The 15,352-nt window shown below is 51.0% G+C and overlaps 1 long non-coding RNA gene across 2 annotated transcripts; it reads left to right on the forward strand.

The window, feature by feature from the left end:
• LOC125619647 lies at positions 1-14,781 on the forward strand. 2 transcript variants are annotated; one of them, XR_007351178.1, is made up of 4 exons: positions 1-26; positions 10,569-10,751; positions 11,167-11,371; positions 14,527-14,781. It is a non-coding gene; the product is annotated as an uncharacterized LOC125619647 (long non-coding RNA). The 2 variants fall into 2 exon arrangements; XR_007351179.1 differs by lacking the exon at positions 14,527-14,781 and adding an exon at positions 13,061-13,115.
• Positions 14,782-15,352: the final 571 nt, after the last annotated feature.

Raw genomic sequence — 15,352 nt, forward strand, 5'->3', positions numbered from 1 at the left:
CCCGGGGACTCCGACAGTCGGCAGAGGTAGGTCGCAGGGGCTAAGTTGGCGTCTCCCGGGCGGCGGCGGGTGCCCACACACCTCGGTTCGCTGAGAGGGCTGGCTGCCGGGATTGAGGGACCGAGGCGAGCAGAAGAAGACTGCTGGCTTCGGCCTCGCCTAAGGGAGGCCCGGCCCAGGGAGGGAGAGTGGGACCGGGTTTCGGGTGGGGAGTCGGGAAAGCTTCATGCTGGCAGAGATCGGATGGAGGAGCGAGCTGAAGGAGGAATTGGGGCCCCGAGATCGAGAATGCGGGACATTGGGTAGGCGAGGAAGGTCAGGCCCGGGTTCAGGCGAAGAGTTTAGATGATGATTGAGGCTGGGAAAGGGGACCAAGGCAGGGGCGGGGACCCTGGGCTGGAGCTGGGCCTCGCAGGGTTTGGCGTGTAAGACGCGGGTAGGGAGTGGTGGCCCCAAGGTCTAGAGGTAAAGGCACGGGATGACTTGTGCTCGGTCACCCCAAGGAAATCAGGTTGGACACTGGGAGAAGCACCCTTTGGCGACGGCCGAGGATCCCAGTTAGGAGTCGGTAGGCTGGGCAGGTCAGGAACGGTGTCCTGGCCATCACCGGCAAAGTGGGCCTAGACATCTCCTAGCGAAAGCCCGGCTAGACCTAGCTGACGACTCCCGCGCCCGTAGGGCCTGGCACCGGCTCTGGACTCAGGAGGCCAATGCGTCGGGCCACAGGGCGTCATGCTCGGGCTGTGGCCCCTGGGTCCTCCCCAACGCACTGCTAGTCCAGGGACAGTAGGGCTGGTGCAGCCCTGAGGCAGGCGCGGGCTGCTGGGTGAGCCGCTGCAGGGCTGCCAGAGCCCCTCCCGGAGAGGAGCAGCGGCGCGGAGCGGGGCGGGGGCGGAGGGCAGGGGGGCGGTCCCCTGACCCCGCTGGAGGCGAGAGGGCGGATCGGATTTGGAACCTGCGGGAGGCTTGGTCAGAAGTGGCCCCTTGTGCCGCGGGGCCCCGCGGAGGGGCCCGGCTTTGTCAAGGATTAGGAGGTCCCACCCCAGTACCTGCGTATGTGTTGGTGGGTATCTGTGTGTGTTTGTGAGTCTGCACTCTCCCCTGAGGTTCTTGCGTACTTGTGCACCCGTTTCTCTGAGCACATATTTTTGTGTCCTTGTCACTTTTCGGGATCCAAAAGTGTGAATCCGACTCTGATTACCCTAGATCCTTGTGTGTGTGTGTGTGTGGGGGGGGGGATCTATAGATCCTTTCATGCTTCTGAGTCTTAGGTGCTTTGGTACATCTTTGTTGGTGTCCCTGTGTGTCTGTGTCACTCTATGTGGGTGCCTACATCTTGTGTGTGTCTCAGCCCCTGTATTGTGTTTGGAAGGTTTTTCTGCTTATGTGTATCTTCATGTCACATGTGCGCGCCTAACTCCGAGTTCCTGAATGATTCTGTCTCCCAGAGGGGGGTGTGTGTGTGTGTGTATGTGTGTGTGTGTGTGTCTTTGTGTCTCTCTATATGTTTCGGCATCTTTGTGTGTCTGTATTCTGGAGGATGCAGGAGTAGATGTTCAGTGTACAACCTGGCCCCCTCTGCACGTCTCCTCCCGCACACGCCCTTGGTCCCTTGTCTTTGCTTAATCTTTGAAACCCCAGGTCATGAGCCCCGAGGTTGGCCTGAGCCTGGGCGGTCTTCTTCGGATATCTGAGCCTGGGCGCTCCACTGCCGGGAGAAGCCTGGCAAACTAGACTCCAGCACACAGAGCCTGGAGGCGCGGATCCCCGCGCGGGGCGGGCGGGTGGACCGGGCGCATTCTGCCCTCTGCTGGCCATGATTTGTCCCTGCAATGCTGCTGGGCGACCGCCTGTTGGCCTTGTTCCAGGACCAGACCCAGACCCAGACCCGGACCCTGGCCCTCTCCAGGGCGCACTGAGAGTCCTCTCCTGTTATAGGCCCTGGCCCTTCAACTCCGGGCGCAATGTTCCACCCCCCTCCTGTTTCCCGTTCTCTATCACACCGTCCCCGTTCCCTGCCCTTCCCCTCTACACCTCTCCTGTGCACCCACTCTGCCCCCCACTGCTGAATGGAGGCTTTTCAGGCTTCCTTGTCCCTCTGGCTGGCGATTGTGTTCAGGGGCTCCTTCGCACAGTGCCTGAAAGCAGGGTTTCACTGAAGTACCCCTGATAGTCTCTGCCGCAGCCGGTGCTCCCGGGCGCATAGATTCTTGGCTTTTCTCTCAGCGTCCCTGTTGTAATCACAGCCCATGCCACCAGCGGCCACCTGGGACAGGCTGCCAGCGCCTGCAACTGGGTGAAGCCAGGCTGCCTTCTCTGGTCCTTCTCTGTTCAGTGTACAACCTGGCCCCCTCTGCACCCCCATGCACTTCCTGTAGGCCCTGTTCCTTGCCCCTTGTCCGTCTCTCTGTGTTCCCCATCACCCCAGTTGAGATGGCCCTCGGGGTCCTGTGCTTACCGCCCCCTGAGGCCCCAGGTCTCTCTCTCTCCCAAGCACCACCAGAGCTCCTGTGCCTCCGGATCACTGCCCCTGCCCAAGAACAAGGCTGCCGCATAGGGGCCTAGGCCCAGAACCAGCTCCTGCTGTTGGGAACCAAGCCACACCTGGCTCCGCCTGACCAGCCCTGAGCTCTTGCGTACTGGCGGATCCCACCCGTTGCCCTGTGACCCACTGCACCAGTGGCCCCTCGCACCCCCTGGTGCTGTCGGACCAGACCCGGATGCTCTCTGGCTTGGACTTCAGTGGCAGAACCAGCAGGGGATTGTCTCCAAAACTGAATCGGCGACTTGAAATCGCTCTTGAGAAACAAGAAGGCTGGGAAGGAGACTGGTCTCTTCCTAGTCTGCAAGACACCTCATCTCCACCGAGCCCTGCCCCGTTCCCCTGGCTCCTCTTCTTAATTCCTCACACACTTCCTCGCAACCCGCTTACTTCGAGCTAGGAGCCAGCACAGCTGGTAGGACTTTCCCCAGGGAGCCTGACCCAGGCTGCCATGATTTCGTGGCGGTTTCCTGATTCCGACCAGAGTGGAGCCAGAGGACCCTCCCGTGTAAAGCCCCAGCACCTCGGCTGGAGGCATGCGGATGGGCGGGGATGGAGCAGGAGCTTCTAGTTTCTGTCCTCAGGGGACAGCCAGGGCCACTGGATTGTCCTGGCTGCGGGGGACCTTTGGTTGTCTGGGAGAGCCGCAGCTGGGCCTGGGCCAGGTTAGGAGCTGCTAGTCCCGGGATCTGACCCACGAGGGAGGGTGCTGGAAGTGCATTGAGGACACCTCTGCTGCTGGGAATCTCTGAGCTAGCTGCAGAGGAGCTCCCCTGTAGGTCCCAGCTGAGCATGGCCGGGCCATGGGGGTCAGAGGGTCTGGCAGCATAGAGTAACATTGTCCTGGCTTCCCCACAGCCCCATGAAGTGTCCGTGGTCTTCCTGTCTTCCCTGTGAGGGCGGTAGAGCCCCAGAGACCCTGAGCCCAGGCGGAGGGCCATAGGACCCAGTGACTGGGAAGCCTCTGAGACGGTCTTTCCGCCCCAGGACTGAGGCTGGGTCTCACCTTCCCTGCTGGAAGCTCCTCACCCCCAGGGTGTGGGGCAAGGGTAGCAGGGAGACAGGAACTCACTGGTGAGGCAGTGTGGCCCTGAATGCCGAGTGTGGGCCGAGTGTGGCCCGTGTCCAGCGTGGGAGATGAACACACCACAGCCAAGTCCCTCTGCCCTCCTGGCAGGGCACCCTCACCCTCCAGTCACAGACCCAGGACTTTTCAACACAAGGTCAGACTCATTAGTCCTGGGATTCTTCCCGGTGTCAGGAGATCAATCTCCCTGGTCCCCGCCTTCAGAGAATGACTGCCCTGGCTGGGTGGCCCAGGGCTGAGGCCTCCCTCTGACCGGGCAGTGGTTAGGTGTGTTCAAGAATGGGTCTCAGGGAGTCCGCGAGCTCTGGTTCAGGATGTGGATGTGGAATCTCAGAAAAGGTTTACAGTTCTGTGCCTCAGGGCTCTCCTCTGTAAAATGGGCATAATGATAACATCTCTCCCATAGAGTAGCTGAGAGGATGAAGTATAAGGACTTGCCCAGGGCCCAGCCATAGTGGGGCTCCATGAATATTTGGTGAATAATTGGATGGGGATCCTTGCTTAAAAGGGGGGGCACTTAAGAAAACCACAACTGCCTCCACCTCCTACAGCTAGGGCCTTAGGACAGACCTGACCTAAGCTCAACCATGTTCCTTCCTTCAGGGCAGGTGAAGCCCAGATGCAGGCTGAGCACAGGACATCCCCCAACCACCAGCAGCAGCAGCAGCAGTGCCCAGGCCCCCAGCACAAGCAGCTCAGCCTCCTCCCCTCGTCCCACCCTGGAAAGATTCTCTGGGAAAGATTAGAATTAGGGGCTTCAGCCCATTGCATTGAGAGCACAGTGTGGGACTCTCCAAGTGTCACTTATAGTTATTTTTAGCAGGCTCTTTCCTCAAGAATCTATGGATTTCTTGCCAGATGGATGGGCTGGGTTATTTCAGCAACCCATTAGAACCAGGGGCTTCCCCAACAGAGGACCTGAGCCAGAACAAAGAGAAGCCAAGGACCGTATTTGAGCCATAAAAGCCCCATTAGGACGCTAAGAATAACTCACAGAAAGACATTTTATATAAATTGGACACGAATTCACAAAAACCAGAGCGTTCATTTGTCTCCACCCCAAGGGGTCCATAGCTGGGGCAGGGGGGCTGGGCGTGAGGGGGGCCAGTGCCTATCCTATTTGATCTTTATCTTAAATCCACTTCAAAAAGCTGCGGAGAGGCGGAGTTGGAGGTTCACCCCTTCCTGTAATTATTTGGTGTCTAGTAAAGTTTTTATGAGTGTCTCTGCAAATAAATGGATCTGATGTGCATTTGTTTTGGCGAGCGCCGCTTGACGTAGGAGGTGCATGCAGCTTCAGAAAAGAGAGGCTAACGGTGAAAACAGAAATAAAACCCAGCCCTCCAGGTCAGGCAGAGGAGTGGAGCTGTGCAGTCCCACTGAGGGCCACCATCCCTCGGACCCAGGGGCTCAAGGGTCCCCAGGATGCTGCAGATTGAGGGTGCAGCCCTTGGGTTTGTGGCTCGGGGTGCTCAGGGCTGGGAGTCGGGGTTGGTGGAATCCAGATTTGGAAACAGAACCAGGCCTGCCTTCTGGTGTCCACTGGGTATTCTTTATAAAGTGAAATTAACAGATGAGGGTGAGGCTTTTTTTCTGTGGGGTGGGGGGGCGGGTGTCACATTATCATTTAAATGGCAGAATATGCCTATTTCTTTCAGTGTGAACTCAGCACACCTGTTGGGAGGCAGAGGTGAGGTCAGATGCATCCACTGTCCAGCCCACTCCCTCATTAGGCCAGGAGGGCATTCTTTCCATGTGGCTTGGAAAGTAGGGGACTGCCCACTAAGAGAGAGGAGTCAGCCCCGAGTGTCAGGGGGTAGAGCCCCCGTGCCCTGTCTCGGTGTCTGAAGGTGGTCCGGGGCCAGGATGCAGCCCACAGGTGTGTTTGGTGGGACCCACCCACCCTGTCTCCTAGTCCTGCAGTCTTGATTTATTTGTTTTAAAATAATCTGAGCATCTTCTTGATGTATAATATGCATGAAGAAAAATACTCAAAGTTAAAATTACCCCACATCAGCAAGCCCCAGATTAAGAGAGAGAATGTTTTTGGCGCCCCAGAATCCCACCACATACCCTGCTCCCAGGCACTACCTACCCTCACCACCAACTGTGACTGGGCCTCTGTCAGTAGACATGGGTTTTGCCTGTTTTTGAATTTTCCAGTCTGAACTCTTCCCCATACTTCAATCATGGCATTTTGCATGAAAAATTGAAATTTTCTCCTGAATAGTCAGGGATCTGATGAGTTTGGACCTTCATTTCCAGCAAGGTACAGATAACCTAGAGCAGAATTATGCCCCCCCGCCCCCTCACAGCCCCACCCTCACCCAAGCTGGAAACCCTCCCTGTTCCTGTGTCTTGCCAGGAGGCTTTTGTGTTGGTGACTCCAGCTGTAAACCTGTGGCTACTTCCCTGATCTTTAATTTGTCCCCCAAAGGAGTCGTTGTATGTACACTAGGGAGTGCATCTGGAGTCATCTCAGTCCCTCCATCAGCATCAAGTGCCCTCTGAGGTAAAGATCATGAGACTTTGTAACAGGTGAGGAAAGCAGCACCTCAGAGAGGTGAAGCCACTTGCTCAGGGTCACACAGCATTCTGAGTGTCAGATTCTGCATTTGAACCCCATTGGCCTAAATCTAAACCCCAGGCTCTTGTCACTTCCCCACATGACTCCCCTGGGCATCCAGGCCCAGGCGCGAACAGTCCCCTCCTGCCTCCTTCCAGCAGGGAGGAAGCTGGACTTTTTCCAAAGGAAACGCTGGGAAACACAAAACCCCAAACAGAAAACAGGGCAGGGATGGTTCCCAGGCCCCGGCTGCCTCAGGGGTGATGCAAGTCTAGTCAGGGCTGGGCTGGTCTGAACTGGTGTGGCCTCCCCAGATGCATCAAGGGAGGGTGGCAGCGTGCCACTTGCTGAGTGTCCACCACATGTCAGGCACTTCATAGATGTCATTCCTGGTACTCAGAATGTGCCTGTGGGGTGGGTAGTTAGCCCCATTTTACAGATGAAGAAACTGAGGTTCAGAGAGGTAGATGTCCTGCCGTGGTCCACAGGTCCCTGAGTGTCTAGGTTGGATCTTGAATGAACCGAGGATGACTTCCTGCTCTTTGCCACCCTGGCCCCACCCTTGTCCTTCGCTGCTCAGTCCCCTTATCTGAACCACCTCCACACCCCTGTTTTATGGGAGGAATGGCCAGATGCTTCCTCTTGGGTCTCAGAGATTCTGGGGTCTGGCTGGCCTGGCTTGAGGCCAAGTTGCAGGAGCCACTTTGGTAGTTCTCACGGCCTCAGTTTCCCCAACTGGAAAGTGGGGGTGATTTTACTACTTCTGTTACTACTGGGGGGTTCAGCAAAGCCTGTGGTCTTTTGAATCTGGAAGAACAGTCAGTGCCCTAATAGAGGATGTGCAAAGGTTCTGAGGCCAGAAAGAACTGGATCCGCTGCAAGTCTGTGTGGCTGGGTCATTGCCAGGCTGCAGTGGGGCTGCAGGTCCTGGCGGGAGTCTGACCACAGGGCCCTGGAGGTCAGGTTGAGGAGAGTGCCCTTGGGCAGTCAGTTTGTTTTCTAGGAAGAGCTCTGTGGCTGTGGTGAGGGGTGAGACCAGAGGCGGGAGGCCAAGTGACGAGGCCCTTGGGTTTCAATATCCCTTTTGTATGGAATGAGGCTGGGCGGTCCGCGGAGCAGACCTTATCCTCCAATTTCCCATAGAGGTTGTGTTTCCAGATTCAGGGTTTCATGTTACACAGAGTTATTCTTTCTGGAATGTGTCCCCCGAGCAACCCCGCTGGACCCTCTGTGGAAGGAGGGGCTCTTGTGAAGGCAAGATGCACATGTATGCAGAAAAGCACAGCCCCCGGAGCCCGGGCTCAGCAGTAGTCTGTCCCTGAATCAGTCCAGCCTGGATTGGGACAGGCTGCAGACAACAACAGCGATAGTAAACCAAGTTTTACTGGGGACTTGCTCTACCCAGTCCTAGGTGAAGCCTCTGCCATCAGTGACCTCACGGGACCCCAAGAGGACCCCGAGAGTAACTGTCATGGGGCCCATTATTGTACAGAGAGGGAAAGCCTTGCCCAAGGCCACTGAGCAGCCGAGCTGCTGCCCTTGACCTGTACCAGCCTCAGAAGGGGGTGTGAGGGGCTGTTGTTGAGCTCTGCAAGGTCCAGGCGTCCTGGCCCCCATTCCCAGTGGGCAGAAAAGCCAGGAAATCCCACCTCCATGCCCGGCCTCCACCCGGCTGCAGACCATGCCATCTTGCCTGGCTGTTCCCCCTGGAAGAGCTGGCCATGTGGGCTTTTCCAGACCCAGCGGAATCCTCCCCATGGCCTCTCCCTGGCCTCATCTCTGCCTCCCTCCCCTTTGCTCTCCACGGGGCCTCGCCAAGCCTGCTTCTCATTTCAGCTTCTTGGAGTGGCTGTCCCCTAGCCAGAGAGGCTTTCTCCACTCTCTCCCGGCTTCCTCCTGTTCATCCTGCCTGTCTCCTTGCAAATGTCACCTCCTCCCAGAAGCCTGCCTCCCCTCCCAGCTAGATCCGGTCCACCTCCTCCACGTCCTCAGCCATCTCTCCTTCAGGGTGAGTGGGGTTCCCTGCCCCCTTCACCCCTCTGTCTCCAGGACTAAGCCAGGAAGGGTGAGGAAGGAGTGAGGAATCGGATCCAGGAACAACTTGGGGGAAATTTCCCCTCTTTTGTATTCTGGCCGTGTGGTGACATTGACAGCAGCAGCGCAGAAATGAGCCCGTGTGCTGGATGGGCCCAGCACTCTACAGCGTCACTGAATCCTCATGACAGCCTTAGTGGAAGGGACTGCTACCGTGCCTGGGCTATAGACGGGGAGTTGCAGCTCACGCAGGTGGAAGCACATGCCTGGGATCACAGAGGGACTGGCTGGTGGAGCTGGGATTGGAGCCTGTATCTCTCAGAGACCAGGCTCCTCCTCGATGCAGATGCATTTGTGTCCATCCGTGGACGGTGACCAGATCTTTGCCAGCTGTCAAGGTCCCAGTGCTGTACACGCCCCAGAGAGAAGCCTGCCGGGTGGGTTGACAGCATCCCTGCCCGCCATGTGGGCTGCCTATTTGGGACCCAAACCCATTTGGGCTCCTCTCAGTTGGGGGTCCTCTCAATTGGGGGACGGTGGCGCACGGCACGTGGCCCCTCCTCACCCTGCTCAGGCAGTTTAGAACCAACAGGTTCTTGGAAGAAGGAGTGTTGAGAAGAAAATGCCACTCAAGCCACTGTTGACACCAAGAGGGGACAACAGAAAACATTAGAAGCACAACAGCCTGTCCTGCGCTGCTGTCCTTCTGTTTTGCAAAAGGAGCTTTCCAAAGCTTGTATTTATACATTTATTTGTGTTTTTGGGGTGCTGGGGATTGAAGCCAGGGCCTCATGCAGCTATGCGAGTGCTCTACCACTGAGCTACACCCCCAGCCAAGTTTTATTTTTATTTATTTATTTAATATGAAAAATTTTTAAATATGGAAAATTTCAAACTTATATAAAAGGAAAATAATGTACCCATCACCCAGCTCTGTCACCCATTGTTAAAATTGCCCAACAATTTTAACTCAGGCACAATCTAGTTTCACCTCTATCTTGGAACTCTAATTCTCTTATCCCAATAGAGGTTTTTTTTTTTGTGTTTTTTTTTTTTTTTTTTGCAGTGCCAGGGAAGGAACACAGGGTCTCATACATGCCAGGCAAGTGCTCTACCGTGGAGCTACATCCCTTGCTCCCAACAGATTATTTTAAACCAAATCCCAGACACTATAATATCTCATTTAAGACAATTTCGAAATATATTTTCAAAAGATACGGAAATCTTTTTAAAAAATAGCCATGGTATCATTATCATACCTGGAAAAATCATCATCAAACCTACCCAAGGTTTTAGCATTTCCCTGCCTGTCTCAGATGCGTCCTGCGCCTTCTGCAAGGTCTATGTATCTCCCCCGCCTCCCCCACCCTGCAGTTCATCTGTTGGAGAAACCCAATTGTTTGTCCTGCAGCCTTCTCCCCACCTGGATCTGCTGCCTGGATTCCTGTGGGGTCCTTTAACATGTGTGTCTGCCGCTGTATTTCCTGTAATTAGATCTAGAGACTTGATCAGATTCAGGTTCAATTTTTGGCAACGATTCTTCACAGGAGGTGCGGTGTCCTTCCGTCAGGAGCTCATGACATCTTGCTGTCTGTGTGTGTGTGTGTGTGTGAAGTTGGCTGTGGCTGATGTTCATTGATGAGGTTTATTGATTCACTCAGGATCACACGATTTCATTTATTAGCTAGAATAATTGAAAAAACAGCAATGTGTCCTTATTAACACTTTTTTTTGTGGGGGGCGGGGATACCGGGGATAGAACTCAGAGGTATTTAACCACTGAGCCATACCCCCAGCCCTTTTTATTTTTTACTTTGAGAAGGCTAAGTTGCCTAGGACCTCCCTAAAGTAGCTGAGGCTGGCTTTAAACTTGTGATCCTCCTGCTTCAGCCTCCCGAGCCACTGGGATCACAGGCGTGTGCCACCACACCTGGCCAATATCCCCTGCCATTCTTGTGACATTCCCCTTGGGCCGGAGAGGACTTCTCTGGTTTGCCTTCTGAGGCCTTTGGTCCCTATAGAATCGTCTGGCTTCTTTGCTTTCTGGAATAGCAAGTTGCTCTTGACAAATCTTGTACATTTTCCGTTCCAGCTGAGAAACCGTCATTTCTCAAAGGAGTCTCGGCTTCCTTGACTGAGGAATGGGGTGCAGATACCACAGTTAGGTTTAAGCACTGTTTTCTGCTATTGGGTTGGTCCTGGTCTCTGGGATTTTCAGTGAGGAGAGTGGGAAATGCACTATTTACTCTGGCATTGGGGGTCGGACCCAGGGGTACTCTGTCACTAAACTGCATCCCCAGCCTTTTAATTTATTATTATTATTTTTTAATCTTGAACAGGTCTTGCTAAGCTGCTGAGGCTGGCCTTGAACTTGTGACTCTCTGACCTCACCCTCCCCAGTACCTGGGATCATAGATATGCACCACTGTGCCTGGCTTGAAATAAATTTAAAAAAAAAAAAATCAAATACATCATGAGTCCTGATTCCAAAACTGGGAAGCAACCCAGATGTCCTTCAACAGGTCAGTGGGTTAACTAACTGTGGTACACCCATACAGTTCAACATTATTCAGCTATAAAAAGAAATGGCCTTGAATACATATTGCTAGGTGAAGAAGTCTATCAGTATGATTCTAATTATGTGGTATTCTAGAAAAGGCAAAACCAGGGAGTAAAAAATCAGTGGTCGTCAGGTGTTGGGAGGGAGGCAGGAGGGCTTATCCACCTATTTGGTGGAGCATGGGGGGATCTTTAGAGTAATGAAACTATTCTGTGTGACACTACAGTAGTCCTCCCCTACGCTCCTAGTTTTAGTTACCCATGGTCAGCTGTAGTTCAAAAATATTAAATTGAAACTTCTCCAAAATAAACAATTTTTAAGTTTGAAATTGCATTCCATTCTGAGAAATCTCATATTTTCCTATTTTGTCTCTCCAGGACATGAATCATCCCTGGGTCCAGTGTATCCACACTGTATATGCTACCCACTGGTTAGTCACTTAATCACCAATGTGATTATCAGATTCCCTGTCATGGCATTGCAGTGCTTGTGCTTTAATACTCTGTGCCACAATGCCTACTTCATTCACCCCCCTTCATCTTGTCACTAGCCATTGTCTCGTCACACATCATCACAAGAAGGGTGAGTACAGTACAGTTAAGATATTTTGAGAGACCACATTCACATCACTTTTATTACAGTCTGTTGTTCTGATTGTTCTACTTTATTATTAGTTATTACTGTTAATTTCTTATTGTGCCTAATTTATAAATTATTAATTTACAAATTAAACTCTATCATAGGCATTCATATGGGGAAAATTATTTATACACACACACACACACATACACACACGTGTATATTTCAGTACTATCTGGAGTTTCAGGTATCTGCTGGGGCTCTTGGAATGTATCCCATGGATAAGGGGTCACTAGTGTATAAGGTAGATAAGTGTCCTTATGTATTTGTCAAAACCCATAGAAACACAGGGTTCACACTCAGGTAAAATTTAACTTCAGTTAATAACAATGTATCAATATTGGCTCATAAAGTGTAACAAGCTTACTCCATTGATGGAAGAAGTTAACAGTAGGGGAGAGGGAGGAGAAGGAATATATGGAAACCGTACTTTCTGCTCAATTTTTCTATAAACCTAAAATTGCTCAAAATATAAGTATATTGATTTATTTTTTTAAAATTGTGAGGTCATAACAACACTTCTTACTTGAATTCAGGACTACAGTATTTTTGCCTGACTTACATCTGTATGTCCTTTGTCTTATGAGAAATGACCTTTCTTTTTGCTTCCATTTGCTGGGAGCCACTTAACATGCATAGCATGCTGAGCTAATACCAACCTCCATCTCCTCATCCATGGGGGCTGCTCTAACAAAATACCTTAGACTGGGTAATTTGAAAGCAACAGAAGTTTATTGCTCACAGTTCTGGGGGCTTAGAAGTTCAAGATCAAGGCAGCAACAGGTTTGTTATCTAGTGAGGTGCTCCCAGGCTCTGCTTCCAAGATAGGGACTTCTAGCTGCATGCTCTCATGGAGGAAGGGCAAAGGACAACTACGCTCCCTCAAGCCTCTTATGGAAGACCATCGATCAAGTTCCTGAGGACGGAGCAGCCCCCTGATATGATCCCTTCTTAAAGGCCCCCCTCTTGACACCAGGTTGCAGGTTAGCTTCCAACGTGGATTTTAGTGGGACTGACACAAAATATTCAGGCCACCGCACACCAACGGTACTAACTTTTTTTTTTTCTTGCAGCTGAGTCAAAATTCCTATTTCAAAATCACTTGGAGTAATTCTTCTCTATGGTGCTAATGGTACCAACTTGCCAAAAGTTGGCTTTTTTTTTTTTTTAATTTCTTGGGCTGGGGATGTGGCTCAGTGGTAGAGTGCTTGCCCAGCATGTGTGAGGACCTGAGTTCAATCCCCAGTACCAATAGGGAATAGGGAAGAAGAGCAGAAAGTACGGTTTCCATATATTCCTTCTCCTCCCTCTCCCCTACTGTTAACTTCTTCCATCAATGGAGTAAGCTTGTTACACTTTATGAGCCAATATTGATACATTGTTATTAACTGAAGTTAAATTTTACNAAAAAAAAAAAAAAAAAAAAAAAAAAAAAAAAATTGATATTCAGAATTTCTTTTTAAACATTTCATGTCATTTTATAATATGGTCTCCAAACAGCTTCTAAAAACAAGGAATATTATATGTATTCTTTCTGCTCTTCTTCCCTATTCCCTATTGGTACTGGGGATTGAACTCAGGGGCACTCAACCACAGAGCCACATCCCCAGCCCTATTTTGTATTTTATTTAGAGACAGGGTCTCACTGAGTTGCTCAGTGCCTTGCCTTTGTTGAGGCTGACTTTGAACTCGTGATCCTCCTGCCTCAGTCTCCAGAGCCGCTGGGATTACAGGTGTGCACTCCCGGCCCTTCCTCGAATTTTTACTGCTTCAAGGTTTTGGTTTGTACTTAAATCCATTTTAAAGTTTAATAAATGCTTCTGTACTTCTTAGATAAAAGTGAGAATAATCTAGACATTCTTCTCCAAATTATAAACCAAATTTCCTTCTAGTCAAACTCCAGATATTTTCAGAGGATAGCTGAACTCAGACTTTGTACATCATCATAATCTACCCCAATGTTTGTTTTGTGTGTGTGTGTGGGGGGGTGCTGGAGATCGAACCCAGGGCTGTGTACATGTGAGGCAAGTGCTTCACGGCTGAGCTACACCCCAGCCCCAATCTACCCAATTTGAAATGCATTATTTCTACTGTTACAAGAGCCTAGTATATATCCAGGTATCATATAAAGGACTTTCTACATGTTAACTGAGTTTTCAAACAACACTGTGGAGTGGGTATTACCCTCATGTTTTGCAGAAGGGGAAACTGGAGTCAAATAAGCTGGGATATGAACTCATCTATCCCAGGAACTGGGGTACAGAGATGACCCAGAGGGTCCTGACCTCATGGGGTTCACATCTAGTGGGCTACTCATGCCTGGGCAGACAACTGTGGTCTAGGAGTGTCTGTCTGTCCACCTACTGTACAAGGAGTTCCTCAAGGGAACCTGCGTCTGGTCCACTCTGATTGGCGGCCCAGCTCAGCAGAACTCAGTGCATGTTTGTTGAATGACAAAACAAATAAAGGAAGAGGGAAGTTAAAAGGAAAACAGAACTCGAGGTGGTAATGGGAGCCGTATGCTCCTTAGACTTGGAAACATTTGTAAAAATTATAATGACTTTTAAATTATGAATATAAAGTACTTTGTTATAGAAAATTTGGTAAGTGTAGAAAATGAGAACATAAAAATAATCATAATACCAGCTTTCAGAGTTAGTCTTTTTGTTTATTCCTTTGGTCTTCCTTATATATGGCTAGTCTTTTCAAAAAACATTTGGATCATATATATATGATATGCAGTTTGCATTTTTAAGAAAATCACTAACAATCTATCATGAACATTTTCCTAATTGAACATCCACTTAAGCCTAAGTGTCTACTTAGGGTTTGGATTTACTTTCACCAGTGATGTCATCCTTCACCGTATAAAATAATTATAAACTCAAGATTAAGGCTGAACTCGCAACAGGAAGAATATTCAGCAGCCCTGGAGACAGAGCTCTGTTTCTTAGCTCTGATTGCATAACCCTTTCCCAGCAAATGCCAGGAAAATGTGGAGAGGACATTAGCCGGGGGGCATCTGCCGTCCTCAGCCCTTAAATACTGGGAGCTGCGTCCTCCGCACGTCCACTTTCTTCCAGTTCTGATCTCCACAGGTGCCACCAGAATTCCCTCTTGTCTGCAGAGAGGAGCTGCCGGGCAGGCAGTAGAACCTGAGACCTCAACCTCAGCCCTGCTCCACTGAGATGGCTGTGTGACCCTGACCAGGAACTTCGCCCCTCTGCTGCAGTCCCTCATCTGTAACACAGGGCAGCAACTGTGCCCACCTCCCCAGGCAGCCGCGAGGAGTTCACAGCACAGTGCCTGACACGTGATAAGCCACCAATAAAATCAGCCGTTATTATCATTAACTGTGTTCCGACTCCCTCTCTCTCCTCCCAGCCGCGCTTGCCATTGCTGGTGTCAGAGCTGCTCTTGACACCTCGTCTTGAGGGAGGGACAACGTGGGTCTTGCAAAGTGCCTGCAGGCTGCCACCATCTTGGCTGGAGGTGCTGGGCATGGCGTCTCAGGGAAGCCCTAATCCAGTCCAGTTTAAGCAGCCGGGCACCACCAGCCCACTAAGGGGGGCTTTTGATTCTATTTTATTCCAAAATGAATCAAAATACTATACAAATGATCATAGGAAACAGGTTCAAGCAGTTAATAAATGTATGTCTTTGGAGTTAGACAATGCAGGTTCAAGTCCTGGCCACCTTACTCTCTGTTGGACTTTGTTATAAATTATTTCCTATTTCTGAACTCTAGTTTCCTCACTAGCAAGTTGCAAATGATAATTGTGGTGGATGGTTTTATTTTATCCTCCTTCCAGGATCCATGAGCCTGATTTTATTTTGGCTTTGGGAGAGCCAGAAGCCATCCAATAAGAGTAACTGGGCTTTTGCTTGAAGCTCATCTCTCCATGGCCTCACAGCTGAGCACTT

The sequence above is a fragment of the Marmota marmota genome, unplaced genomic scaffold (assembly GCF_001458135.2).
Source record: "Marmota marmota marmota unplaced genomic scaffold, marMar, whole genome shotgun sequence".
In the NCBI taxonomy this organism is placed as follows: domain Eukaryota; kingdom Metazoa; phylum Chordata; class Mammalia; order Rodentia; family Sciuridae; genus Marmota; species Marmota marmota.